The sequence below is a fragment of the Ischnura elegans genome, chromosome X (assembly GCF_921293095.1).
Source record: "Ischnura elegans chromosome X, ioIscEleg1.1, whole genome shotgun sequence".
NCBI classification, from domain to species: domain Eukaryota; kingdom Metazoa; phylum Arthropoda; class Insecta; order Odonata; family Coenagrionidae; genus Ischnura; species Ischnura elegans.
Window position 1 is genome coordinate 113,354,768 of NC_060259.1, and position 26,495 is coordinate 113,381,262.

At 38.6% G+C, this 26,495-nt stretch overlaps 1 protein-coding gene and 1 long non-coding RNA gene across 2 annotated transcripts in view; one reads left to right on the forward strand and one right to left on the reverse strand.

The window, feature by feature from the left end:
• Positions 1 to 26,495, forward strand: part of LOC124171854 (calcium/calmodulin-dependent protein kinase type 1-like) — a gene marked incomplete in the record, with an annotated part of 212,293 nt that overhangs the window by 177,755 nt on the left and 8,043 nt on the right.
• Positions 1,695 to 4,237, reverse strand: LOC124171855. The gene is made up of 2 exons (XR_006867983.1): positions 3,854 to 4,237; positions 1,695 to 1,854 (listed from the first exon to the last, which is right to left on the reverse strand). It is a non-coding gene; the product is annotated as an uncharacterized LOC124171855 (long non-coding RNA).

Here is a 26,495-nt window from a genome sequence, read left to right on the forward strand (position 1 = left end):
AAAAAATCTCTCATATTGATAATAATACCTTCCCAGAAATTTTCAACTTCGTTCGTAGTGATCGCACTTCTATTCATTGTGGCGAGCATCGTCGCATGGGTCAGAAAAGCGTGGGAACGAATGTTGCCTGAAGAATAAAAAACATCTTTTCCCAGCGCAGGCCTTTTCTCTCCCCCCTCCTGAAATATGACACCACTTTTCATCAGCTTGTTTACTTTCCTCGACTGGCTTGGTTTCCCCTCCCTCGGTCACTGCTTAGTCCCCCTTCCACCCAATTAGGCTTCCCACTGGCTGCAGCGACCACTTTTGAAACTAAATCTAGATGGCCTTTGTGTCGAAAAATTTGAACGTTTATTCAACACCCTCAATCCTGTGATTGGAAGACCGCTAACCTTGACAACCTGCTGTGCGCTGTGGACACTACCATGACCACCTAGATACTCAAGGCCTCCGCACTGAGTTGTGACGTCACAGCTTTGGGGCTGACGGACGGCCGGAGAACGACCACGGAACCCTGATCCCGTACCATAGGACTGGGAGGGTAGGCGCCGGTGGAAAACAATGCGAAACGCTTCAAGAATAAACACGGAATGAATCTTTTGGCAAATGCACGGTACAATGCCTTCACTTATCTATTGGATGATTTTTTTGAGTTATCCTCCAATATCACATTCGCCTCAAAATAATTATCAATGCGCGGAATAATTGTCAATGATCATTATGAATGCATTGGAAGACTATATTTCTGTACCTGACGGCTCTTAAGACTAAAGAAGTGATTTAAGTCCTTCAACTGCACTATTAGCGCTACAGTCATTCACCAAAATAAAACTTACGAATGAAGACGACAGCCGAATTCTTGCCAAATTACGAGAAGAATGAAGTTCTAGATATTGTTTATGAAGTTAATATCCATGACCATACCGTTCACGAAAAACATTAGAAAAGGGAAAATAAAGCATTAATCCCGGTATCAAGGCTAGCACTAAGAAACCGTAAGATTTTTTATGGATATTAAAATATCATTTTAAATTTGTCCAACCTCGAAAACGGATGAAAATCTGTTGATTAAGGGTACGGAAGAATCGCGACGGAGAAAATCAATGAGGTCTGTTTAACGAAACCAAAAGAGATAATATATAGACTACTTCCTGCGCTAATGATTTTAAAATGTGTCAAAAAATACCTCGTTTAATCACATTGTTCAGTGTCGGACGAATTATTGAACAGGTTCTACTTAAAGGATACACAGAACACAACAGTCACAGGCTTGTGAAATTTTCAGAATAAGAACCCCTAAACTCATTACATTCAGACGCACTCTAGAAGGGGTTAGGAATATCTATCAGAGTGAAACCAATCATTTATCAGATTTAACATCCCACAGAGCCAGACAACACTAGACCATTTGCTACCCAAATCATTTAAAAATGTGGGAAACATTTACCTCCATTTCTCACCACCAGCAGAGAGGACACCAAGAAACCAAATGTCACTTGCTTATCTGTGAAACTTTCAGAGTAATACCCCTAAACTCAGCCCATTCACAAGCACTCGAGAAGGGTTTGGGAAATTGCCTGATATCTATCAGGGTGAAAACAATCATTGATCAGATTTAACAGCACCTAAGTTGTATCTCAGTGCCTCTTTCTTCTTATGAAGTAATTGCAGTTGGGTAGAAAAAAGTCATTAAATTTTTTATTGTTTTTAGCATTTATTTTAATGTCATCAAGAAGCTTACAAATCTTTGAACAGTAGTTTATGTGATCAGTTTTTGTCTACCAGAGTTAACACTTTATCGAATGAGTTAAGTTCCTGTCGTGCCTCCCAAAGGATTTCATCTTAATGGCAACCCTGGAAAAAAGATTATCTTGTTAGTTTTTGACACTTATGGGCACTGTAAGAATAACAAATTTCTAAGCTTTCTGGCTGAGCAATGGATATATCAGAGAAATAAATTGAAAGATTCAAGATGCTGTCATAAAATAAGGTAAATATTCTGAACAAATTACTAACTTATTGGACCGGCAAGTATCCATCCTCGTTACTAGGGGTCACAATAGACAGTCATCATGACTACCAAAAAAGTAAAAGCACCCTCTTTCTCATTTTTGACTATTTATGCAGCTTCTTAAAAATAGGGAGTACAAAGAGCATGCATCAATTAAGTCAATGGAAACGACGGTTTTGAGAAAATGGAATTTTGATACCATTCGCCGCTCAATGCAACCCTATGGCGAGCAATCACCGAAGGACTCACACAAATGAATGAAATAAAACATTAATTGGTGAGGGAAGAAAATTGCTGATAAAATGGAGGTTGGAATGAAAAAATTCAGATGATATGCTTTGTTGCGCATATTTTACGAGCACAAGTCCCAATATAGGCAAAGATAAGAAAACCCAATAAATGAAATCGGATGTGAGAAAACAGAAATGAAGCCAGATGTGAAAGATGCAAGAGTATGTGGATGTGGGGCATACATCCAAATTCGAGAGACATTAATTGGACAAAGGAAAAATGACGATTTTAAGTAATGTGAAAGGATAAATGTTTTGGGATCCTAAAACCTGAAAATCTGTGAATGAGAGGAATTTGATTTCTAATAGAAATAAGAAAGTGGATGGCAAGATGTCATTTGAGGATCACGATAGCGAAGAAAAAAATGTGAAGCCACAAATTTAAAATTTAAAAACTAGTAGCAAATTGATCACGATATGTATTTTGATGACATATTTAATTACTATTGACAATTCTTCAGGAGTAGCATTTAGTAATGAATGAGCACCAGTCATCATACGCAGGATCGAGATGATAATGGAATGTGGGTGGACAGATTAAATACCCTTTAATACATAATATAACTTTATCAGTAAATAGCGCAAAGCCAACCACTTGCTAATGAACGGGATTACGAATACGGGACAAGAATAAGGAAATTTTATATAATTTTGATGATAATTTAATATGAATAGTATTTCCGAAGCTTTTTTATACTTTGAGATACAAGAAATTGACGTAAACATAGCTGAAACAGTAGATTCTGATAGATGGAGAGAGAGAGCGAATAATTCCAAGCCATTGAAAGAAAGAAGTGTATGACAAGGTTAGATGATTCACATTTGAGGATCCATATGATGAAGAAAAAAAGAAGCGAAGACTAAATAAAAAGCAAACAAATAACCTACACACCCGCCTTATAGAGTAGCAGCTTACTTCACGGATTGCTTTCGCAGCTATTTTTCAGGAAAATATCGGTTGATAAATGGAAAATACATTAACACCTATCAATGCGATCAAATAAATAACCTTACCTTAATCACAACGGTACTTTTATGATGCTGGAAATATTTCTCGGCGTATAGTAATGATTCTAATCCATGATTTTGAACGACTAAAATTTATTAAAACTCACAACTTTTAAAATCCTTCTCTTGCAAATAGAACAGTTAGCAACAAATGCAATAGGACATGGACAATGTGACTATCGTTTTGAAGATCAATGTAAAAATTAATCTTTGAATTCACGAAGGATAAGTTCAGGAAGCTGCAATAATTAATTGAGACCAACAGATGACCATTTCCTAACTCAAACGTTTCACTGCTTTCTATTCGTACAATCCCTGATGCTACATAGTTGATATAATAACTTTATTCGGTGCACATGTATACAATATAAGATCAAGCCCAGAAAGAATTTAACCCCGAAAAGTTTATGAGAAGAGAATGCATGTATCGATATGGCAGCAATTACCTCACGTTTAACTCCTCTAGTATAAAATATTTAATTCAATTATTAGAAAATATTCACCTTACTATGCTTAATTTTAATAGGGAAAAATAAATACTTACTCTTGAGTGCTTTGAAGGTTGATAGTCCTTCCTTGGGATGGCATTCATCCACCTCCTTCTCAGTCCTTCCTTGGGAAACTGGAAAACACTCACTATCTCTCTCCCGTCGTAATTACAACTATATTGATGTACACAACACTTGCCTACTATACTGAAAACTTTTTAAACACAGCAAATCGATAACTTCACCACAATAAAGGCTTGAAAACTCAAATCGCTTGCTCACACTACAACAACAAGGATCGCAACTGACGCTACTCACATGTGCTCTGTCGCCTATGTGCCTATGATTCCGGTTTTTTCGCCAGCCGCAATCCTGTGACGTCAGAGAAAAGAGAAAGTTCAGTGCGAAGGCCTTGAGTATTTAGGTGGTCATGACACTACGCTCCCTGCGTTTGAACCACGTGACAGGGAGCTTTCGGCGCGACGTTAATAATTCTCGCGCGTTGCGGCCTTTCAGCCCCTGAAAACGAGAGAGGATTTTCCGCTTATGGCAACACAGCATTACATGATTTTCGCATGCGTCGACCTAGGACTTGCCAGTTTTATGTAGCAACCGGAAAGTTTGTGTGGTCAATTTCCCGCTTAGATCCGGGAATCATAAAAAATAATGGTGGTGATACACAACTCACGAGATGTTTAGAGCAACTGGTTGCTAAAAATTGGATTTCGGGAATCAAGGCTGACAACATAAAGCGGCAGTATTTGAAACTGTTCTCTACTGAGCATGTTCTTGGTCGGTGCAATAACGACAGGAGAAACATAACACGCCTTGATGATTTTTTTATTGCGCTACTGAATGAGCAAGGTTCAGATGAATATGTAGATTTTAAGAACTTTCTGAAACTTGTTCTTACTTTGTCTCATGGAAATGCCTCTGTTGAAAGGGGATTCTCAGTCAATTAGCAGTGTTTGGTTGATAACTTGAAGGAGGAAAGTTTAGTGGCGCTGAGAAAGGTGTACGATGGTGTTAAATCTGCAGGCGGAGTTGAATCCATTGAAATAAAAACTGAAATGATTCACGCAGCGAAAAATGCCCATGCCCGTTACACCGAACACTTACTCAAGAAGAAAGAGGAAATGAAAACCCTTGCCCTGGCTGAAACTGTAAGAAAACAAGCTGCAGAAGAAAAGAAGGAACTGGAAGCCGAGCGGTTGCAAGTCTTATGCGAAGCCAGGAAAAGGGCAGCTGAATTAGATGATAAAATATTGGAACTGAGCAAAAAATGCAAGCTTTATAAAAAATTATTTTTTATTTTTTTATTGTATAAATATGCATCATAGTTCCTCAAGACAATAAAGTGTTATATTGTGCTTGCTAAAAACAAACTACTAATGTTAATGAAAACTGTTTTTACTATGAGGGAAATATTTGACGAGTGATAAAGTAAAGTGAAAGTGAAAATAACATGTTTCAGCAGGTATTGATTATCTCTTTATATATTTCAAACCAAGTGAATTATAATTTACCTAATTGCACCTATCTAAGACAAGGTTTTTTTTTCCTCCTAACTCCTGCAGAAAAGAGGGTTCGTCTTACAATCGAATGCCAAATTCTCGACGTCAATCGGGTTGCATAATTTTCGTCGGAAAAAATTATGGATACCTGAGTTTGCCACCTAATATATATAGCTATACAGCGAAAAATCAACGTCAAAAATACCTGAACAGTAATTTAGCTTATTTAATTTTGTGTTTAAGTGAAAAATTATTTCCATTTTAGGCAGCTGGTAGAGCTTCGGTGCGTGCCAATCAATCGCCGGGTGCACTTCTGCCGTGTCCACGAGATCGCCTGCTTTACCCTGGGTTCGGCTCCATTCAAGTTTGAGCTTGATCAACTTACAAAATTTTTGTGTGATTGATTACAATTTACCTAAATGTTAACCAGAGGCGGATCCAGGATTTCTTTCTGGGGAGTGGGGGAGCACAAGCAAAGCTGTATCCAGGATTTTGTTCTGGGGGGAGGGGGGGGGCACAAGGATACCTCATGATACAAAATGAGCGCAATGATAATGTGACCGTATTCATAATCTTATATATTTTTTAAGTGTCTGGGGGGTATGTGCTCCCGTGCCCCTCCCTAGATCCGCCTATGATTGTAACTTTAAAACCTCAATGCCGTCGCGATATAAACTGCTACAAAGTCGTTCCATTTTTCCCAGAGCAACAGTATGAAGGGAACATGATTTTTCCTCTGATTAGAGAGATCGATTCAGTTTTGGTTTCAGAGTATTACGATAGCAGAGAAAAGAAGTCATTACACTGCCGCTTTCAAAAGAAAAGTTATGCGGTGGAACCTTGATCTATCGTTCCCGCATTGATCGTTCGCCGTTTCTGGTCCCAAATAATGTTCCTTATAGACAATGTAATTTTTTTCCACATCTATCGCTCCCCGAAGTATCATTTCTCGCATTGTTCGTTTGAAGATCGCGGTTCCGACGCATAATTTTCCCGCATCCATCGTTTGACGAAAATGAGACGAAATAAATACAAGGTGTCATTTATGGCTAATAACAACAAGCACATAGTTGGAATCTTCCTCAAGAGAAGGAACTACCATTGGGAGAAGCTCAGTGCCGTGGGAAAGTAACATTAGTGCATTTCCCAAGATCCGTTATCCCCCTCCATTCAGCATTCGCCTCCCCCTTCTGACGCTTTCCTCTTCTTCAAAATAAAAAAAAGGTCCCAGCTCGCGCAGGGATCGTGTTACGAAGACCTTAGCCTCGAAAAAAGATATCGAGTTACACGAGAACAATAGAAACGTGTTTCGCGCTCCCCCCTCTTCTCACCCACTGACCTTTTTCAGCCTAACTCCTTCAAAGTTTCCAGTTCCTGGAGGTCAACTGCTGCATGAGTCACCTATAAATCCAAAAGGTATCTAACAATGATATTCAGCAATTGCTATTATGCTTTTATTAGATTGAAATGTTAGTAATTTGCACGTAATTAAAAAAAACGAGACCAAACACGGCGTATTTTAAGCAAGGTAATTGATGGAAAAGTACGATGGTGATTTTTGGCGAAACGCGATATCCTCGTAGCTGAGCTTCTCGGCAGTTAATTAGGCATTTTGTTCTGAAAACATGATATCAGGTTGTTATCAGTTATCAATTTACGAGCTATACTATAAGACTCACTTGTCAGAGTTACTGACGAAGGGATATCTTCTCAGGATTTTTGTTTCTCCCTACTAACAATCCGAATTCATCTGCTCATCTGGCGCTACGCTAATTAGAAAAGAATGGCTATCTTTAGGGTAAAAAATTTCATGGCGCAGTCATATGGTCACGCTTCGCCCTCTGCAGTATGCTCTGCGTACCCCCTTACGCGATAGCATCAGTTCCAAACTTCACCTCGTACGAGTGGATCCCTACTTTCCAGGGTTGCTGGACTTCGAACCACCGAGTGTTTTCCATGTGGGTTTAATAAAGTCAGGTTTCTTTTTCACTAGTTTAATTTTATTCGTCTTCGGACCATGGCCCCTCCGAAGAAACTATTGAGAACTTTAAGAGATGGATTGAAAATAATTGAACATGAAGAAAAGAATCTGGGCTAGATGCGCGTGAATATTGCAGAGTGCCTTGGGTTGTCCGCTAGCACATGACGGTAGGGGTGGGGGTAGAGTGAGCTACCTGGAGAAAACAGGTAGAGATATGAAGGCGAAGATCCAGGTGGGCGTGCCGCTGACGATTAACGCTACATTGTTCACGCTTTACACACTACCTCAATTATATTAAAAATATATTCATTAGACAGGAACAATTCAAGTAATAGACTGTTTTTGGCCTTCGTGATCCATCTCACAACCAGTCACTGCACCGGCGAATGCGGTTGTTTTAGGCACAACATGCACATTGCTCTCGTGAATATGTGTACTGGAATAGCAGTGTAAATGCCGAGTGGAGAGCAAACATTTTTTTAGTGAGGTGGCGTTTTCCGTCAGAATTTTGAAAGAGATATGGGTCGAATCAACAATATGACCTATGTGTCTTGATAAAGTACTACTATTCCTGTTATTATCTAAAATATTGTTTGAAACCTTTAATGAATATCTTAATTACCCGCCAAAATCCTGCGTTTCCTGGGACATAGGCAACCTAGCAAAAAAGTAAAGCATTGATCGTTTTTCCTCATTTATTTTATAATCGTATTGTTATTAGGAAAAAAAATGTTTCCCCTAGTGGAGTTCCAAAAAAGGAGGGTAGTCTTAGAATCGTGTTCGTCTTAGATTCGTGCTAATACTGTGTTTGAAATTGTTTTTCAATTTATTATATTCTATAAACAATTTAAATAAAATATTTTCCGTTAAATAAGAAAGATTGGGGTGGGGGAAATTTGGTTACTGTGCAGTAATAACAACGTGCGCAAAAAACAATCTCTCAGCGAGGAATTAAAAAAGGACCTCGGGTGTCCGGACGGAAGAAGGTCCGAAGGGTATTCGGCGTCCAGGCGAGAGCGCGGTTGGGCTGGTCCTTTAGTCGGCCCTGAATTTTGCAAACTATAGATCACATCATAACAGATATCACTTTTCATTGCGGCGTTAACATTCACGGCGTTTGTCGTGTACGTTAATTTTCTGTTGATATACGGCCAGTGATTTTCTTATTGCTAGCTTATTAACGGACTGTGAATTTAGCGAAATTGAGACCGTGAAAACCTGAAAAAAACCGTGAAAACCTGGAAAAAGCCGTGAATTTCATTATTCAGGTAGTGTGGGAACCCTGAAATTGTTCCCTAATTCGTTCCTGCAAAAGGCTCATCAGAGATCTCAACTTCCAATATTTATCGGTGTGTTCAGGAGCATTGTTGTCCGCACAGTGTAGAAAGCGTTCGATTTCCAGGAAACGGTTCCTTTGCATCGCATTGCATACAAAATCGTTCCTCACATCTCCCGCTTCCTCCAATTGGTAATTGCGCTCGTCAGGAACCTCATTATATCTGGAGAGAATTAAAATTCCCAAAAATACTTTCATCTCTTTGATGGAAATATTCGGTGAAAGGCAATTACAGAAGAGAGCATAGTAATTGCTCTCAGAGACTAAAAAGTTAACAACTTCTTCATCAAAAAGAAGTTTAAATTTACTCACAGCATTTAAATTCCGGAGGTCTGAACAGTCAGCACTTGGGAAGAATGACCCTGCACCGTTGATATCGTGGTTTTTCTGCCATGAAAATTTTGAAATTTCATTCTTATTTTTCAAGCTACAGATAGATTCATCTCCATCCATTTCCTCATGTTTTTTTAAGATCCAGCGCTCATTTCCTTTTCAAATTGCGCGACGATCCAGCAACAGGTTCACCAGAGTCCACCTGGCTTATTTTGGTGAAATTGTGGCTACTTTGTTCATGTAATTCTTCGTCATCATTTTCACCTCCTTTTAAATACTGAATCTCTGCTTTATCTCCGAGCTGATGACCAGATAAGTTGTCAACCATCACCTGAATCCTCGTCAGTCAAAACGGCACTGTCTGGTGGCTCGACAAATATTTGTTGGACGTTTTCGACTTCTTCTTCCTCAAGGAGGTCTAAAACCTCTCGAATAGTTAAATTCCTAAGAGAAAAAATATAAATATTATATGTGGCATCAGTAATTGAAGAATTTTTTTATTATTGAACACTTTATTCAAATATTTTCTGCAAATATAAATATCGTGTCATTCTAAGCATGAATGCAACATTATCAGTACAAATACACTAAAAAGGGCATAAGTGTAAGGAATAAATGAGACTGAGTAGGTGTTCGAATCATTTCAAATTATATAATTATTTAAGAATCATAACCATGAAATTAACCCAGAGTGTAATCAATCCATCAATAAATCCCTCGCGGTGGAACCCAGTAACCATGGAAACAACTGCATATCAACTCCACAGAATTATACGGGTCAATGTTTTGATTATTTAAATACGATTTCACAAAATTTAATGCAAAAATAAACTTCGAGAAGAGCTAATATATATTTTGAAAATGTTCAGTACCTATTTCTTCTCACATCTCAACTTAGCATCACCTGATACTGCTTTTTCGTTTACAAGTATTAGTTTTTAATTAACAAATCACGAAAACATCACGGTATAAATTGTAAACTAATAATTGTATGCAAAAAAAGCACTTACTTCGATCAAGTACCCATGACTCACGGATCCGGAGAAAAGCCTTTTACTCAGAAACCGATTGGACGATCCGATGTGGTGAGAAACACAATTTACACTGACTGAATAAGAAAATGAACCTTCTACTAAGTATGCGAACCAAAATGCATGCTAACAATCACTCATTAGTTACATTGTATGAGCTTGGACTTGGCACTGCACTGCGGTGCCATATGGCACCCGAGGGCGTTGACGGGTTAAAAAGGCATGGCAATGATTTTTCCCATCTGTGAGGTTTGAGATAGTATTCTTTTTTTCTCTGTGGAGTTGCCTGATTCACAGCTGAGTTGGCTGGTAACATTTTCTCAATTGTGCCCCCTGCCCTTATTTGTGCTGTAATTTTGCTAAGAGATGTTGATCACTCCTTCCATCCAACCCCTCCCCCTTCAACAGCCACCCCTCCCCATTGCTCAAGATATTTCGGTGTCTTTGATCAAGGGTGTGGTTGCTTTTAAAGGATGTTTGAGAGAAGGTTCCTTGGTAATATTTGCATCACCTTGCAATGAATGGTGCTCCCTACTGTCTTCTATGCTCATTATATTTTATGTCATATTAAACCCATTCATTCATTTGCAAGCTAAGTACATTGTTGAATAATTCCCATTATTTGAACTCTGAACTCTCCACGTAATTCAAAGTTCATCCTTTTATCTGTCCAATGCCTGAAGCAGTGACAATTGATGTATGTACTCCGCTCGATTTTTGAAAAAGCCACCCGTGATAACGTGAAAGAATGAAGTTTATGTAATGGTGGTGACTTTGTCACAGCTCATGCAATTTTTCCAAAATATATATCTTTTTCACCGATAAGTAGGTAACAGCAGTTGGTGTATCAACTGCTGTTAGCCAACTGTTACCTTGTTGTTAGAGCAGTTCCTTGAACCAACAGTTTTTAAAATATCTTGTGGAAAAGCAATATCTGTTACTTGGATTAAGATTAGAGATGGGTCGAATAGCAGATTTCTCGAATTCGAATATCGAATTCGAATATTAAATCATTGCTCGAATATTCGAATACCTCGAATTTTGAATACCTCGAATACTAGATGATGAATGCTGGTATGTTTGACTCGGTTGCCTATGCAGCAGGAAACACAAGATTTTGGGGAGTAATTTTGATTTCCTTTAAATGATTCGAGCAGGAATTTAGCTGATTAATGAATATTTTAATTTTATGGAAACAATTGGGCATATAATTAATTCAACTAACATCGCTTTACCCTCACTCCTGCTGCCAAGTGCTAGCTGACAATCTGAGGCATTTTGCAAAATACAAGCTCTTTTCCACCGGATTTTCTTCAATTATTTTGTTAGTTTTTTTTGTTAGTTATTATTATTAGTCCATCTTTGGGAGTTCTCACGAGATAAGAAGATGAATTGGAATTGCTATCAGGGAGAAACCAAATATTCTGAGAAAATATCCCTTTGTCTGGGACTGTAACAATAAAGATTTATAGCACCACTCATAAATTGTAACTTGATATATGTTTTCGGAAAAAAATACGGCATCAACTCCCGAGAAGCTCTGCTGTTCATATCGAGTTTCGCCAGAATGCTAAGACTCAGTCGTATTATGACATTTATTTCTTTGCGTAAAATGCTTAAATAAACTCAGAAATACGTCGTGTTTGGTCTCATTCTTTTTGAAATTACGCGCACATTACTAATATTTCAATTCAATAACATCAATTGACGAAAGTCATTCTTAGACACCTTTTGTGCTAATAGATGACTCATGCAGCGGTTGACCTCCACAGAAATGGGGAACTTCCAAGCTGGTAGGAAAAAAAAGGTCAGTGGGGGAGAAAAGGGAGGGCCCGAAAGACGTTTCTATTGTTCTCGTGTAACTTGGTATTTTTTCGAAGCTAAGGTCTTCGTAATATGATCCCTGCGCGAGCTGTGACCTTTTTTTTATTTCGAAGAAGAGGGAAGCCTCAGAGGGGGGGCTAGTGCTGAATTGAGAGGGATACCGGATCTTGGGAAATGCGCTAATGTAAGTATCCCACGTTACTCACACAGCTGTTGACCTCCAGAAATGGGGAACTTCGAAGCAGGTAGCCAGAAAAAGGTCAGAGGGTGAGAAAAGGGGGGAGGGCGTGAAACACGTTTTTATTGTTCTCGTAACTCGATATTTTTTTCGAAGCTAAGGTCTTCGTAATACGATTCCTGCGCGAGCTGGGACCTTATGTTTCATTTCCGAGAAGAGGAAAGCGTCAGAGTGGCTGCGGCGAGTGCTGAATGGAGGGGGATAGCGGATCGTGGGAAATGACTTAAGGTTGCTATCCCACGGCACTGAGGTTCTCCTGGTGGGGGGAATCGGGGATTTTCGGATTTTTTCACCCGACCATTTTCGGTTCCCCTCGTCGAACTCTTTTCACCGCTAAAATCCACGAATTTGATGTAATTCGTCAACTTGCGTAAAACGGCGCAGCGAGCACTAAATGACTATAGTTCTCTACATTTTTCCGAGTCAACTACCAACGATGTGCGTGCGACAGTGTATGATACAAAATTCAAAGTATTCGAGGTATTCGAGGCGGTACTTTTCGCATAACTATTCGAAACCTCGAATATCGAATACTTTCTAATATTCGAGGTATTCGAGTATTCGCGGATACTATTCGCACATCTCTAATTAAGATGACCAGACCAGAAGGGAGAAACTGCCAGCAGATTTGCAGCAAAAGAATTGACGGTCATGTGTTAATAATTTCAGTATTTATTGTGGAAGGTATTTGTCTTTGCTGCTGTCACATTGGCATTTGTGCTCAAGTTCCTTGGCCAAGCATCCCATACCATGCACCCTCTCATCTATTGCTTGTGTTTTTTTTTCTATTCTTCTGCTATTTCCTTTGGTCTTTCTATTGACTCCGCATTGTATGCTTTGCCTCAAACTGAAAATGTATAAGAATGCTAGTAGTAATTGTGTGGTGGCCTGCGGCAAATGGGGCTGAAAAGATGTGTTGGTTGTTGCATATTATTAGGATTATTAAGTGAATTGTCTGACATGCAGAAACTTCCATCTGCAAGCATCCCCTCGTCAGGCAATCACTCTCTACTGTGCTTCCTTCCTCATCAGTGCAAGCATCTAAACTTGCTTTTAACTCGACTTGTATTCAATACGGGGCATGGTTTATGAACTCCTTCCAAATATGGATCCACATTCTGGCCAAAATATGGTCCAAAACATATGTACGGCTGGAAATGGAAGGAGGGGGCTCACAAATGGCCAAAGCCGTGAACAGGACTAGGCTAAGCAAATTTTGTGGATGTACGAGGTGGAGAATGCTGAAAATTATTTTTGTAGAGGACCACATCGGATGATATGACCGACCCTGAATTTGTGAACTTGCCCATGCCACAGTTTCTCCTACATCAACCTTTCACCTCTGCATTGTGCTCTTCCCCACTCTGTACCTGCATGATTACCTTGAATATGTCCCCACATATTTACCGGAATCCTTGGTCATCATCAGCCTCAACTACAATTCAAGGCTGCAACGGTGGCACCCTGCTCTCAACCCCACATTGCATATTCTGTTGCTGCATTTGTGCTCATACAATGTATTTAATACTGTCCCATGTGCATCTCTCATGCCTGCACTGTCCCCTTGATCTTGTACGATGCACTGACCAATTTCCCCCATCGTGCACCCATGTCCTACATCTACTCATTGAATTCTCTGCACCTGCCATAAGTACCTATCACCAAGATCAAGAAACCACAGCCATGAATTAAGTGCTGCACCCACACTTTGTACCCACATTATTTCTATACATCCACACCCATGACCTGATCTTAAAATATGCATCATGCACCAACACCCATATTCAAGCCTGAGATACACACAGTGTACATGATAATTGCATCTGCACAGTTGCATCGGATGTGGTACCATATCCATGTCTAGAGTTGGTGATTTTGAAAATAAGTGGGATGTGTAGGGTTCGAGTAAATGCAACCAGAAGCTTCTTCTTTTTTCAAGTTTAAAGGAAAAGTAAATTATGAATTCAGGGATATGCAGTGTGCAAAAATACCTTATCAATTTAAACGCATTTAACCCTAATGATGCATGATATGACCATGGTGCATTACCAGAATGCTTAAGGATGCAAATTTGCATGCTTAATTAACAATAAAATGATGCCTCTTCCTTTCTTAGCATTAAGCACCCAAGTACTCCAGGGTGAATGGATGAAATTGATGTTCTGATAAGTGCTCATGTCATTGATACACTTTGAAAACTGTTGTCTAAATATGGCAGCTCCCGGAAATGGGTTGAAAGGCCTCTCCAACCCTGTGACCCATGTGGGCAGCCTCTCCACACGCCTGCTCTCCAGGCATGTGCCCATCCTCGGTCAAGTCGCTCACACCTTTGCTCTCCACCTTTGCATCTTGCCACCCCATTCTGCTTCTACTTTCTTCCCATGTGGAGTTTTGTGCCTCTCCAGTCTTTATAAAATTGGATATTGTTATGTCAGCCAGGCAAAAACTTCTGTAGTGAATAATTTTGCACTGCTGTGACCCAAAACCAAACAGATAATTCCATGCTGTGCTGGTCCAAAATGAAGCATAAAAACTTGTGCTAGAAAATTCATGCCTGTGTCGGAGCTTAGAGAATGAGGGTGTACTACATCCTCTTGGGGATTAATTTATACCATGATTGTACTACATGAATGTTTAAAAACTTACAAAAAATACCTTTGCTTCCATTTATTAGTGTTTTGGGATTAATTAACTTCTATTTATATTTATTATTTAAGATAGGTATTAATTATATAGTATTTATTTGTAGTATTTGTGGTGTACAATTAAATTCACAGGTAAAGAAAGAAAGGATTAGGAACATAAAATAGGAAAAGGACGACGACAACGGTGCTGTGGTAGATATGAAAAAGCCAGAAATAAGAGGGTAAAAATGCGGCCCGTATACACACACACACACACACACACACACACACACTAAACTCTTGATTATATGAAGTAGGATATTACGAAATTTTTGAAATTACATAGTGAAATTGTGGTGTTGGCGAAAAGCATATGGTAAATAAATGGTGCAATTTGAAAATATGAAATGTTTTGACATTACAAACATCAGGTTCGGTCCCCAGGAGCAAATTGGATTTGTTTATATAAACAATTGTGAAAAATTTGTCAATAAAACTAGTTATTGCAGCGAAAGTAGCAAAAAATTCAGTGCTTCTGACCATGGTGCATTAAGTGTGAATTCTTAAATGATATTGCAACTTTTGAAGGAAAGGGTTTGCCCAAAAACTTACGGTAGGAATTGAGGGTAAGTAGGATATCAATAAAAAATATCGTGCATTACAAAATTCCCCTATTTACTTGTAAACATCATGTTGACAATACTTCAGTTAACCTTGTGAGGAAGGTTGCGCGGGGTATTTCTTACACTCCTACTTAAACCCTATGTAATTGAATCATATCAAGAAAATGTTGGAAGTCCATAAAATTGCTCAAATTTCAATGTTCTTGGAGGCTAATAGGGGACCTCATGACCACACTTTTCATGTCAACAGTTGGAAATATGAGGAAGGAAGAGAATTAACACGTTGCGTATGGATGGTGAGAATTCTCATCATTTTTTTCCCGAACGTTCCGGACGGATGACGAAGATTCTCGTCATTTAGGTGCGTCAACATAAACAATTTTAAAGCGTACAATACGTATTCGTTTGTACGTTTTCAGTTGTTGTTCGTTATTCATAATGAATTGATGCATCATAACGTTTGATTGGATAAAGTTATATTCTAAACATTAGCTTTTTAACCATGTTTAAACCAAAGGCATTTCGCCCGAATAGGCACATCTTTCCATTCTCAATACCTCCACCCATAATCGGCGTTCCTCTTCTTACCAGTGTTGGCATCTTATTTATCTTTTTCCTTGAGTTACCCCACACACTTGGTTCATTATTTCGAAAGAGTTTATCCGCATGGCCTTGTTTTATGTAGCGAGTTTGACCCTTATCTGCATAGCTGCTTCTTCGAGATGCACTCTCAGCAAGTGGACTGCTCTGCTCCATCAACATAAACATTCTCGACAAAAGGAACTGGGGGACTCAAGGCCCCCAGTTCTTTTCGTCCATGCCATGGAGGAAGATGATGCTCTCTTACTTGTTTCTTGCCTCTGGGTTAGTTTCCTCTCCCAATGCGTCTAGAGCAGTTGGTGTTTCCCCGGGTCCCAGTGAATAGTGCATTTGGTGTCAAGTTTTTCTCGCTTGAAGGTTTGCTCGCATTTGTGCCCTAAAAACCACTCATAAGAATATTCCATACTATGGCATCACATCGGAAGGACAACACTTTGGATGAAGAAGACATTTTGTTAGACTTGTGTGCTGATGATTTGTCAGATGTACCATTAGGGTATGACGAAGATAGCAACGAAAGTGAAAGCGATTCTGATATTGTGGTGAACATGAAAACTAGAAAACCTATTCCTCAAGTTATCATTGAAAGTGACTCCGATGCGAGTGAAAATGAAGGCAGTACTTTGGCAGGAAGTTCTACTTCATGGGAAGAAATAGATTTTAAGAGACATTTAGAGCAATTTTTGGGCCAACCTGGAGTGAAGCGATTACCAGGAAATTCCACTAATATCCTTGACGTAGTCTCACTATTTCTTGGTAATGATTTTTTTGAAATGATGTGCCATCAATCCAATTTATATTACTGTCAAAATGAGCATAAATACAAAGAATCGCCAAAAACAGGGAAGTGGTCAAACACAACCATGGCTGAAATTAAAAAAATTCTTTTCTATTTTGATTCTGATGGGTCAAGTGAGGAAAGATACACTGAAGGAGTATTGGAGTACAGATCCTGTCATCGAAACAAAAATATTTAGAGAGCTACTCACGTGAAACAGATTTGAGCAGATATGGAAAGCATGGCATTTTAGTGATAACGAAGCATTCTTAGATACTTCGGATGGACTATATAAAATAAGACCCACCGTGGAATACTTAGTTGAAAAATTTCAAAATGTGTATAAAACAAAGCAGGAATTGTCACTTGATGAAGCCATGATTCCATGGAGAGGAAGATTGAAAATCAAGACCTATAATCCTGCAAAAATTGTAAAATATGGTTTACTAGTTCGATGGTTTGTGAAAGTGATTCTGGCTACATTAGTAATTTAGAAATTTATTCAGCCGAGGGGAAAAAATTAGAACAAACCATCTTGTCTCTTTTGAAGCCACATCTCAATCTTTGGCATCATGCCTATCAAGACAGCTATTATAATAGTGTGAAAATTGCAGAACTGCTCTTAGATAACAAAGTAAGAGTGTGTGGAACCATAAGACCGATTCGGGGACTCCCTCCCACGTTGAAGAGTGAGGCAAAGACTTTGAAAAAGGGACAGAGCACGATCTCTCGTAAAGGTGAGGTGTTACTAGTGGTTTGGAAAGACAAGAGGGAAGTAAGAATGATTAGCACTTCATAACGCCAGCATGCGTAACTCAAAGGTAAAAGATTGGGTTACAGGACAGGCAATCAAAAAACCCACTTGTATTCTAAAATACAATGAGTGCAGGAAAGGTGTTGACTGGGCGGATATGTACTTATCCTATTACTCCATCATGAGAAAAACAATTATATGGTCGAAGAAAGTCGTGCCGTGGCTAATAAATTGCGCTCTTTTTAATGCTTTCAGAGTTTATAAATCTCTAAACAAAAATAATGGCATTCGATTCAAAGGCTTTTTGCTCCAGACCGCCAAAGAGTGGGCAGCGAGTAGGCAGGAGTCGAGCGAATCATCCTCAGACGATGACTGCGATGATAAGCCAACAGGACAGGCCCCTTCAAGAGATCACCCACAGCGCTTATCGAGAGACCTTAGCAAACACCATCTCGTTTCTATTGTGGGGAAGGGGACGAAAAAATATCACACTAGAAGATGCTAAGTGTGCACGACGAGAAATATTAGAAAAGAAACAAGGTATGTGTGCTCAACTTGCGGCATTCCACTCCACAAGGGAAAATGTTTCATGGGGTATCACACCAGAAAGAGATTCTGAAATTATTTGTGAGTATTACATTCAAAATTGCATGAAAAAATTTTAATTTTTAAGTAAGTTATGGATTTTTTTTGGATGGAAGGTTTGCTCAGTGAGTGATGTTTAAGAAACCGCTGGTACAGAGGGTTAAAAGGAATTTAAATACCCCGGTACGCAACGTGTTAAGTCACTCATTGTTGATGATAGAGGGCATATTTTTCAATTAAATGTATCATTTTATAGACACTGTTACATTTCAGAGGGAGGGAAAGGTCAGGGAAAATAATGCGATTGTCAATGACGAGAGGTGGGGAGAGGTAGTAATGATATCACTGATGATTTCATAGTGTATACACAAGCCCATGTTGAGGGCAAAATGGCTCCCCTATTATCAATTTGAACGTGGATTTTATGATTCAGTACATTTAGTTTTTGCGTAAGCACCGTACTATCAAGGCACCAGGGAGTGTCATGTGGCTGACTTTCATCTTGGATGGTCTGAATTGTATGGTATGGGCTTCTTGAATGAAATTCCTGTGAGAGAGTTTGCGAAGGGCTTTGGCCGGTGCGTAGCGAGGGTCTAAGCAACAAACAGTGGAGAAGAAGCAGCAGACGGGACTATAGTCGTGACAGCAGTGATGGCGAGGATGAAAGCGGGGAAATAATTTCACCACTAAAAAATGAAGTTTACGCAGCCCTCCAAACATTAAGAAAATTTGAGTAGGAGTCCCAATTTAGTTCCCATTTAGGCAAGTTGGACGCCATGGTGGACGCAGCAACAGAGAAGAGCAAAGAGGAAAAAATCACAGAATTTTTTGGCTAATATCTTTTCATCTATATCGTAGTTTTCCAGAGTGAACAAGTTAAATATCTTGAATATTGGGAAATATTTATTGCCAAATTATTTTTCTAGCTACTCGTAATGAAGAGGCACTTCCAACTATCAAGTAACTTTCTTCTAGCACTCCTCCCCATTCCCAGAGATTTTTCTTTCCAAAACCTTTGTTTACTCTCTCCTACCACCTTTTGCTGATCTTCCTGACTCCCAACTTATGCATCCCAAACCCCACTCCCCAAGCATTCCCCCCCTACAGTGATGTAGTTCATAAAAAAACACGGCCCCCAAACAAAGTCTCTGAAGGCAAGGCTGAATGCCCTTTACCCACCCCTCTTCCTCCCACCCCCTGCACCTCTCTCTATCCTGCCCCCACTTCCACAACCAGGCAGCACCCATCCCCCTCTCATATACCCCAACCCCCCCTTGGAATGCTCTCTCCCTGACTGTGGAAGTGCATGGTTCATCTCTGCCGGCAACAGGGACAAGTTTCTAACTGGAGAGAGGCAAGGGAATTGTTTTCCATTATCTGGGAAATTAATGGGAAAAGGTTGTTAACCACATTATATTGGGTGCGACTCGCACTATGTCATTTCTATACATATTTTTAGTCTGTCTTGGCTCCCGTGAGACTTAGTGGATTAGCATCCCTTCCCATTCCGTTCACTCAAAGATACAGCTGGGCTACCACCATTGTTATTCCCTTAACTGTCCCTAATCATTTTAGCCAAGTTAGGAAGCACGAATCGCAATTTGGGGAAAACTAAACAAAACACCAACCTTTTTTAAATTAATTATTTTATCTCCATGGGATTAAAAAATTAGCAATCTGCGTAGTATTTGAAAAAGATTGAGATTAAAGGTGACATCATTCTAAAATTATGAGTATATTATTTGGTTTGATTAAACTATTATAAACATGATAAGCAAACTTAAATGATGCCAGAAATACGTCATGTTTGGGCTCATTATTTTCTAAATATCGTGTAGATTTTTAATTTGCAATGCTGGTTTACTTTTGTGAACCCTTGAATTATAAACATCAAAATTTTGGCCTTCTTTAGTTTTCTGAATGCATTCTTCACCATATTTTAAATGATGCTATGAAACGCTGATATAGAAAACAGATTTTTCAAGTTTTAGCACTGAAAATAGGCGTGCCATAAAGTGAAATAATTATTAGAGCAGAAGGAGGAAAGAAAAAACTAATTAATGATCGAATTAAATTATTCTCGGGTTTCTGTGCAGGTAAGGCACTCCATCTACCTCTCTCCTGACGTTTCAATTGAAGACTTCTCCATCGTTATCTTGACCGTTGATACCTACCGAGTGTGAGGTGCTATGTTTATAAAATTGTCTCTTTTCTTCTCTGCAGACTTTTAAATTGAAATTAGTTATTTACTTTGCCCTTTCCACATTACTTTTTATTTGCGATAATGGCACAACTACTTTTTAGTGTTAAAGCTAAGAAAATATTTTCTCTGTATCGGTGATACTTTGCATAATTTTCAATGCGCGGGAGAAAGGAACACGAATATTAAATGCGGTTAAGGTACACGTTTTGGTATATCTTTTTAGGTAATTCACGCAAGTGAACCAACTCTTTACCTAAATATCTTCAGAAATGATAAAACATGTGTTAGAAGGAAAAAAATGAATTTGGAAAATAATGATTCTCTCTTTATTTCCCCAATATCGGGAAATGCTTCTCAGGCCTTTCTTGGGTTTTTTTCATGCTAAAGTCACCTTGCTCCTATCAGCATAATAGAATATTATGTAAGCATGGCACCTCATATCCAGCATCAATGGCTCTGTAGAAAATAATAATCTATGTAATTCATAATCGTAACTGAATCATAATGAAAAAAATTAAAAAGATTGCACATTCACCTGACAATACTTAGGAACTACAAATAATTACCTAGGAAGGTTATTTTGGAAATGGGCTAAGACTGTTGTTTTTCTTGTCGTTCAGGGATAAAAGACAATTAGGCTGGCTGCCGTGTGTATCTTTCCTTTCATCCTTGTGTCCTCGTCCATTCCTTCTGTTGGTGAGTGGTGAGCTGCCCCAGTGCCATCTATTGGTTACTCTTGTGGGCCAAAGCAAAGAGAGTTTTCTGTGTATAAACCCCCGCCGAAATCATGGTAAATCTAAGTGTCCCGGTAGCTCAACTGGTAGAGCACCTGGCCGGCAACCAGGAGGTTCTGGGTTCGAGTCCCAGTCAGGCCGCATTTTTACCCTCTGATTTCTGGCTTTTTCCATCTACCACAGCACCGTTGTCCTCGTCCTTTTTCTATTACATGTTCCTATCCCTTTCTTTCCTTGCCTATGAATTTATACGTATGTTTGCATTTAAGGTGTCGTGTGAATGAATGAAGTAGTATATATATATATATATTACAGTATTCTACCGATTAAGTTAGGTTTCCATGGAGTACTAAAGAAGTGATCTGGGAGCCTCCTTTTCAATCTTTCCAAAAAAAAAATCTTATTCTTTTCCTTCCCCTCCCTCGTTTCCCTAAGATTCTACCGTCGAACACCATTTTCAACATCCCCTCACTGCTAAGCACTAACTTCATCCATACCTTCTGTCTCCTCCTTACCTCATCTAAAAGCTTTCTCTCCTCCCCAACCATATCCAGCACTTCGTTGTTCCTTTTCCTCTCCGTCCATTTCACCCTCTCCATTCTTCTCCGTACCCACATCTCGAATGCCTCCAATCTTCTCCGTACCCACATCTCGAATGCCTCCAATCTTCTCTCGTCTTCTTTCCTCAATGTCCACGTTTCCACACCGTAGAGCGCTACACTCTGGATCAAACTCTTCACTAACCTTTTCTTTAAACTGTAACATAACGATCCTCTCAGAAACTCCTTCCTGTTCATGAACGCCTCCTTTGCTAATGCAATTCTCTTCCTAATGTCCTTACTACTGTATCCGTTTTCCTCTAACGTACTGCCTAAATAGTTAAACTGCTCAAGTTTTTCACCGCTCACTTTTATCTTGAGTCTAACATTCCTTGCTCGTGATACTTTACAAAACCGCATAACCTTAGCTTTCTTGTACGTTGATAATAGTTGCCATTTGCTTCTTACCACAAATTTCAAGTCTCAAGATCAATTCACAAGGAAGAATTCAATTCTCATGCAAAAATTTTCAATTTGTTATTTGATAACATTTTCTAAAAAGGACAGGAATTACTTTAGCGCTATGATCATTGGTATTTAACTATAAAGAATGGGAAGTTTAGGTGCTATAATTATTTAACTATCTTTCACAGCATAAAATCATTAACAAAAAGCGTTTTCTAAGAATTCTAGTGTAAATAACCTCTGAAAACATTTAAAAAGAGGCACTAAAGACAAAAAGAGTGGTGGAAGCAAAAGCAAGCATTTTGTCGTGACTTATTAAAAAGGTTGGTACATATATGTATATGTGTATGGTAGTGGAGTCATTTACTTCCAAAAGGAAGGTGGTTTTTGTCAACTGTTATTTGTTGAGTTTTGAGTTTCTTGGCCTGTTGTGAGCAAGTAATAGCCGACCTGGAAGGGTTGAAATGTTTTGGGGGACGAGATGCTTTCAGAGAAGAGTACTGAAGAGGGCTGCGTCATATCAATCAAATTGATCAATGGCCAATGAAGAAGATTGCCAATGATAATGTTATTATTATTATTATTATTGTAATTTGCCATGCTTGCATCTATTCTTCTGCCTGTATTTGAAATCTAGGCAGTTCAGTGAATTTCTGCTGTGTTCACATCTGTTTTTGCACCCTCCATAATGCAGAAATATGTTCTAATTGAGTGCAACTAATTTTGTTATGAAATGTTACCATCTTTCAATTAAGTGAAGGATGAGGAAAATGTAAGTGAAATAAAGGGATTGATAATAGTGGGAAGGAGAGAGTATATTCCTCAGAGGATGGTATTATGGCTGTCTTAAATTAGTTATTTGATGAATGATTTGAAAATCAGTGTTTGTGAATCCCCCTAAGTCCAACCCCTCTCCCTAACCCCTCAGTGTGCGATCTTCTGAATTCCGTCACTAAGTTGTATTATTTTTCAGGTTGAAAGTGTTCATAATTTCTCTTCATTGTGACATGCACTTGAATGAAGAACTGAGTTGTACATGTTTGAATATTTATTTCTAATTGTTGAAAAATTTCTAAACTGCTTACCTGAATTAGGTGGTATTTGGCATTATGTAGTGGAATTTATAATTGATGTTGAACAAACAAGAAAAAAAACTTTGTACACTTCCACAGGATGATTCAATGATGATGATGTTGGTTGTTCAACGGAGCTATGGTCTTGAATTAAGTCATCCTGTGGAAGCTTACAATGTTTTTCCCACGGTGGTTCAACATGATTAACGGAATGATTAAACAGGGATCCCACTCAACCGTGAAAACCTTAAAACTGTGAATAAGCCGTGAATTCCGTCTACCATGAAAAAACCTGGAAAAAGCCGTGAATTTCGTCGTAAAACCTTAAAAATCTCTCAAACTTGATTGTAGAACTACGATAGACGGATTGAAAGAGAAAAAGGATATTTCGATCATGTTTCAAGGCCAAGTCACGTGCAGATATTGTCCACGCGTTTACCTGCATATGTTTATTCAAAAGTGCAACTATTAATTGGTCTGTGTGTGCCATGACAGCACATTGACCTTAAGCCTGCGATTGGAAGGCATTAACCCTGGCAAAAAATCAGGCACTTATTCACTTCCCTGCCAGCCTGCTCCCTCCATTTTCCCTCTCTCACCCTTTTAGCCAGACATGAATTTTGCTAACAATAGGTGACGTCATGAGAGATAGCACTGTCATTGCTGCGTTTGCATTCAAGGCATCTGTTGTGTTTGTTACATTTTGAGTTAATGTGCGGCCGATGATTGTTACGTGGTCAATATTTCTACCTAAAATGCCTTACGTACAAACCGTGAATTTTATGACATATAGACTGTGAAAACCTGGAAAAAACCGTGAATTTTATAATGTAGTTAGAGTGGGAACCCTGTTAAATTAAATCTTTATTGCTTTTAATTTGATCACTTTGGTTAATACTTACAGTGGGATGTTGATGATGTTAGTATCACATCAGAGCATATCAACATTCGTATGGTGTTAAGTCGTGGTGTTTTTCTGCTCATGAGGTAATGTGTTTTTCAGATGCATTTAATCTGGTCCACATTCAGTTAACATGAAATCAAAATTTTTTCCTTGGTATCATTCAAATTAGTATTTACATTCTCTCTTGGAGTTCTCTGGGATAATCAATAAATGAAAATTTGCTGGATTTTCTTTAATGAGACATTTCTGGCAATTAGTAGGCATTCCCTTAGAAGAAACACTAAAGAAATAATATGTTGCAATACAGACTAAGAGAGTGATTAGGCAACCATACAAGTAGAGCTGTTTATTGAGTGAAGCTATGCCACAGAGGGGTCAAAAAATTCCACGATCATAATCAGGCATTGCTGTAGTTACTGTGGCTTCATTCTATAATCAATTAAAATGATTACTACGCTTAGTGTCCCATTTTTTAGTTATTGTTCCTAATAACTATGGAACCGTTTATAATGACAAAAATTTCTATGTTTAGTATCTATAAGTTAAGTTGTTGAGAATTTTTTTCTCAGGGTTAAAGCTTTTTGTTGAATGCCATATTAAGAGAGTTTCAAAGGAATTAAAAAAAGCAAAATTACTCTTTTTTATGATAAGAGTCATGAAAGACAGTCATTATGAAGCGGGTGAATTCTTAAATCTGTGATAGAATTGACTAGATTACCAATTTTTCTCCTCAGTGGCCACCAGAAATAATTTCAAAAATTTTATCTTGGAATACAATGATAGAATTCATATAAATTTGAATTATCCTTATTGGATAAGTTGTACCTCTACTTCAGTGTAATCAATTGACTCTATTAATAGGCTAAAGATTTTATTTGCTTCTCTGGTATTATGTAGTCTTCAGTGATGTATACAAACAGTAGTCTTATATATACTCATCAGTGATGATGATATATTAGTATAAAGTCTTTTAGTTTTCATTTTTTATCCTACCAAATATTATCTAATGTCACTTTTGAAGGAATGAAATAGATTTTGAATAACCCCATGCGTCACATTTTGTATTCAATGAATGGTGTTGTGAATGGACTACCTCAGGTCAGGTATTCACAGTGTTTTGTAGGGATAGCAATACCTCACCCCACATGGAATGCCTGTAAAGTTCTTCATCAGGATGTGTTTAGCTATTGGATATATACATTGTATCATGTATCTAATACATGATAAACCTATCAGATGCTGGTATCTATGGTGCAATTGAGATACTAGAGTGCATAGTTGGGATGTGTGTCTACAATTTGGTGCTATGTTGGCTTCTGCACCGCAAATATTGGCATCATAGGGCATTGTAACTAGTTGAGCCCAGCACATGACTAGATATTTTAACCTTCCCTTGATAGCATTAAAACAGTCTCTTGTGTAACTTAACCAAAATAGTGCTGTAAAGATAAGCATTATTTTGATCACCACTAAGTGGTGGCACCATCATTTGGCACTTTGCAATGCAATTTACGAGTACAAATGTTCTGGTGTGTTGTGTACTCAGCAGAAGCCCCAATATGGTGGTGGAAAATGGACATGCTTCCAGTCAAGTCATGCCTCTGTGCTCCACTCTTCAGAGTGGCTACCTGGCCCCTGGACGTGCAATCACACTCCTTCCATTGTGCGATCCTTTGATTACCCTATATGTCTGAATATAGTCCCCCCTTTTTTTCCAAAAATGCCTGTGGTAGAAGTAAAGGGGGGGGACTATATTCAAACACATTTTTTTAACTTTTCCCGAAAGTGAAACCTCAAAATTAGGGGGGGGACTATATTCAGAGGGGGACTATATTCGGAGAAATACGGTATGCTCTGCACTTGCAGGTTTCCCCATCAATTGCCCACCCCCCTCTCCATCACCCTTCAATTTTCCTTCTAAATAAGAATGCCTTTAAGGTGATTGATACCAGTGCTCATAATTTAAGTCAGTGTGAAATGTCAAATGTTTCTTTATCCGTTAACGGTTGCTAGATGAATATGTGTTTTGAAACACCCAACTTGGTACATATTGTGTCAATTATAAGCAATTCATGCTAAAGTCACCATGATGGAAATCCATTGGGTGCAAAGTGTGCTGTGAGGTTGTGGTCTTAAAAGTTCTTCTCAAAAATGAACGGTACTAATATCATGTGTTTCAGTTTTTTTTTTGCATTTGTGATGTATTGCCAGGAGAATTTTGAAGTGATTTTTTTCAAACTTGTTTTACAATCAGTGGTTCTAATGAAACTTATGAAATTTTTTCATGCGTCTGATGTCTTCATTCTTTTTGCAGCAATTAATGCACGCGATAGCTATGGTTCACAAGATGCAGAGATTAGCTCTTAATAATTCTAGTAGCATGGAAGTAGACGAATCTCACAAATGTACAACTATTCAGGAAGAGGCTGAGGGGGAAGAGGAAGGTATTCTTACTGCGAAGCAGTCGAGTGTTGTTATCCCTTGTGTGTCTTTAGGGTGTGTTCATATCCATGCAAGCTGCTCTGTACCTTGAATGTTGGTCAGACTGATTGCCTTTGG